The following is a 4,584-nucleotide window of genomic DNA, read 5'->3' as shown; positions in this document are numbered from 1 at the left end:
ATGTCACTTTCGATTTTGCGATTTATTTGTGCAGCCGAAAGTACAATAACACAATTGAACGTGGCAAAAATCTACCAAAATGTTTGTGGCTGATCGTAACTTTTTATATTCTATATTCACGGTTCAAAATTAATGTTGTTTTCATGCTGTAAATATGTTATTCTCGAGCGACCGTCCTAGAAACTTTCTTCTACTCTCTCTAAATTCTCTCTAATATTTATTTATTTTTACTTTTGCATCAATATTTGTTTTTGCATAAAACCCGGGGACTCAAAGAGACAGGCTTATAGGCTCCAAGCTGCCAGGCTAAAGGTGAATTCACATACATACAGACTCCAGGAGGTTCCCATATTAGGCAATGTAAATCTTGGAATCCCATCGGACACAAGACTCACTGAAAGGACAATAAGAGCATCCGTCCCACCTTTTAACCGATTTTCTGCATCTATCCTGGGCATCCGTAGCCCAAAACAGTTAAGAATAGTTTCTGGCACTAAAACTGTCTTTTCACTTGAGAACATTTAGACTTAATAGTCTCCTCAGGCGCGGCTGCTTTGGGCAAACATACAACGCCGTCTTATTAGCTCAATTGCGACAGCTTTCAGGGCTGTGGAGAGTTGTTTCTGACAAGTTTTTTTTTTTCATTGCAGCTTCTGGAATCAAGTGCTACACCTGTACCAGTACCACAAGTCTGGAGGACTGCGACAAGGGTAAAAAGGAGTTAGACTGTGGTTCCATCTTAAATCGGTGTGCGACGTTTAGCACGGATTTCACGATCGCTAATGTTGAAACCAAGAGTTTCGTCAAATCATGTCAAGCCAAGTCATACTGCGATAATTCCGAAACACTGTTAAAACCATGCAACGATGCTGGTGGAAAATGCAAACTAGATTGTTGCGACACAGATCTCTGCAATGGTGGTTCAGCACCCGTGGTCAGCGTCCTCCTGATGGTGGCATGCGCAGCTATGTCCGTTTTGCGTTGAGTGAAAAGGACGGAGATCTCAAGTGTGCAGCATTTATCATAATTAGATACTTCATGATAAACTAATAATGGTAATAATTACATAGTGAATAGCGTGAAAATTAAAAGGACTTTAGTACGGTTGCATTAAACACCGAGAGATCACCTTTCGTAGAGCAGATGAAGGCATATAATTGATATCTCTTAGCGAGATATTAAACGAAATCCCTTTAATTGTTTTTAAATTTGACACCAATCAAAATAACAATATAACCCTTAAGCTTTCCTTGGTACCACCATTCTCGCTTCAGCAGAACCTGAGTCATTCCAGTCAACCAATCCTTCCCTCAACTCCCCCACCCAACCACCCCCTCTCGCCCCTAACTTCCATCAACCCCCTCCATGAAAATGGAGGAATGATCTGTTTAAGTGCTTTCAAAAGAGTTATTTCCTCTCACGCGCACGATCAATGTATGGCTTGGCAAAACATTACAACATACATTGCATGCGCAGTAAGGAAGCGCTAACAGCGTCCTACACTCTGTTGTTATTGGTTAACTTTTTCCTTTTCTGATTAATTGGACGAAATTCTAGTAAGCCACGCCCTTGCGAAATGATACCCCAGTTTTTTGGGAATTCCTAGGAATTTATGGGAATCTTTAGGAATTCCAATGAGCCGGAATTTACGTAGACCAATCACAACGGACTAGTGCACTTTAGTCAAAATTAAGAATGCCAAACTGAATGGCGTATCATCACGCATCATGTCTAAATTGAATTGGCAATGTTGAGTGGCACACTTTCGAACCAAATGGTGTATTAGCATAGGTTGAGAGACACATACTTGCAAACTAAATGGGGCATAACAAAGTTGAATGGATCACAACCAAAGTGAATGGCTCATCGCATCAAGCTGACCTCATTAGAATGCATAAATGAACAGATCGTAAACTTGCCGTATAAGTCACGCAAGTGGGAAATCACAAGAAACAGTGTGCCTTCAAGATAACTATCCCTTTATGGAGCACACGAAAAATGGTTTCAAAACAAAACGTGCACGACAGGTTTCCTCTCCTCTCCCCACAACATCTCTAAGGACATGCAATTAATTCCTATCGAAAAAATATGTTCTGACAAAGACTCGATCCGCAAGGCCAGAGAAGCTTTTTTAATTTTAAGAGGCAGAACAATTGATCCCAACGGTCTTAATATACGCGAAGAAACGTAATAGATTTCAGTTTATCACATTTTTTCCAGTATTACGTCAGCATCGATTTACTATATATATATGTACATAGAAGCAATTCAATGTAAACTCTTATTGTACCTGAAGAAGGGTGGTTTGGCCGACCGAAATAATGGAAGGCGTTTTATAGAATTCGAACGTTCGATGACTATGATCCCTGATATACGAAAAGTCAGTTCTTTCGTCTTCGCCTCTTTGCCACGGGACGCCGCTTTACTGAGTTTTTTCAGCAAGTACTTGAGCAGAAGTGAAATCCAATGGGGGTCTCTTGTAGAAAGAATAACAGTTCCCAAGGGAAAACACCTATCCATAATATCATGAAGGGTGTCGTTTAGTCGATCGACTGCGCAGTCAACGTCGTCAGCTTCAATGGCATGCGACCAATCACAGGACTGGATCTTGTGAGCAAACTGCAATTTGCGATGTTCTCTATAGTCCCTGAATTGAAACTTAGTACGCAACGGCTTCAACTTCCTGCCCGGCGGTAGGACAACTCCTGTGTGATCAGTTTTTATCAAATTTTTATAGGGAAAGGGCGGGTTAAACAGTTCAAGCTTGTTAGTTAGACAGTTGTCTAAAGTAGCTTGACCCCTCGTAGGGAAATCTACCAGCGTCGATAGACCCGAGGCCGAGACTACGCTATCTAGATATAGCCTGTTCACATCTCCCCCACACAGAACCACGCCTTCGGGGACAGAGTCCAGGAAACCGTCCGCAAGTGCTGTAATAGCGTCGATCAGTTCAATTTCTTGATAAGACACCTTGGGTGGGTGGTAAACCCCAACAAGCAGCATTTGGTGACTAGGTGGAAGTAACAAACGCAGGCTTATCATTTCAAAGGCGCTATCTTTTTTGACATCCAGCACTTTCAGCTGTTCTCGGACGTACACCGCGATTCCGCCTTTCTTGCGTTTATCCTTCCCACCCCAATCTCGGTCCCTCCTAGCTATGAATAGTGTATCCATCTATAGCAACAACTGAGTCCAGTATCATGGTATTCAAATGAGTCTCTGAAATCGCAACTTTCATTTGAAGACAAATGCTTCGTGTAGAGCTTTGTAGAGGCAGTCCCTCGCACGTAAACAGCGGCCTTTGCTTCCTTACACCGGCCCGACAGCCCCGTCGTGTTGGTTTAAATCTTGTTATCCCAAGTTCACACAGAGAACGCCAAAAGCTTGAGCTCAGTAGTTTGCTTGAAATCGAAGACGAAATCGCCTCTAAAGCCCTCCTGGAATATGATAGGGCCATAGTAAATAATAGTAAAGTTAATAAAACGAGGTAAGACGAAATTATGTCTTGAAAAATGGAAATTTGAAGAGCGTCCAAAAAGCGTGTGCTGCCTGTAAGGCGCTCACAAGACCATATAAACATACTATAAACCATACATACAACCAATGACCCTCAACTGTTTGCCTAAACACATGTTCTTAGGTTTGAGTCTTTCATAATTTTGCCTTGGACGTTGGCTTGAACATAGATGTGCAAATAATGGCCAGTAAAGGGGGAAAGCAAAATACCATCTTCAAGTTTTGACATACATGTTGACACCAAGTGTGTTGCATTATTACAATAATAATAAATTGTTATTATTTAGAGATTGTGAAAGCTAGACTACCATTAAGTCGCTCAGGTGCCACTGATAGGATTAACAGAAAGCAGGGCCTGCAGACATTTCACTTTTATTTAGCAAATTGTTCTTTTCCTCATATATGGATGTTCCATGATTAATTAACAGGCCAGCAGTCTCCCGAACATGGGTGTATCAGTTGATTGCACAGGGGATTTTGGGGGGCAAGTATTTACGATTCTGTAATCAAGCCTCACGCTTGGTCAATAAACGATGTTATTGATCATACTACTGTGCAACTAGAACTTCTTCTGAGTGTAATGTCACAGACCAGTCTTGCATCCAATTTACCTTTTCATTAAAGAAATGCCCTGAGACAAAGGGTCAAACAACTTCAATATTTACTATGTACTCCAGTGCTTGTGTTTATTCCAACTTCACAAGTTGACAAGGTGTTTTCTTTTATACAGTACGTCGTCTTTATGGGGGCAGTCAGGAGGTTAAGTGGCTATTGCAGAGTGGCAGCGCTCTATAAATGAACCTCAGTGCTGCCTTGGTTCAAGGAAGAGGTTGACAGCTTTCAAATATGCTCTTAGAAAAAAGGATTTTACTCCTTTAGATCGTTGGTCGAGACACGAATCACTTGGTCTTCTTACAATCTACAAAATATGATGAAATGAAAAAAAGCACAATGTAAGAAGTTGTCTTTATCTTTTAATTTTTTTTCCTTGTGTCCTGAGTTCCGGAAGTGGTTTCAACAGGTAGCTCTTGCGAAAAGGCTCGTTGAGGATTATCTCTACTGTTTACG

The sequence above is a fragment of the Montipora foliosa genome, chromosome 3 (assembly GCF_036669935.1).
Source record: "Montipora foliosa isolate CH-2021 chromosome 3, ASM3666993v2, whole genome shotgun sequence".
Taxonomy (NCBI): domain Eukaryota; kingdom Metazoa; phylum Cnidaria; class Anthozoa; order Scleractinia; family Acroporidae; genus Montipora; species Montipora foliosa.
The sequence above is the reverse complement of the archived record's forward strand: the minus strand, read 5'-3'. Positions refer to the sequence as shown.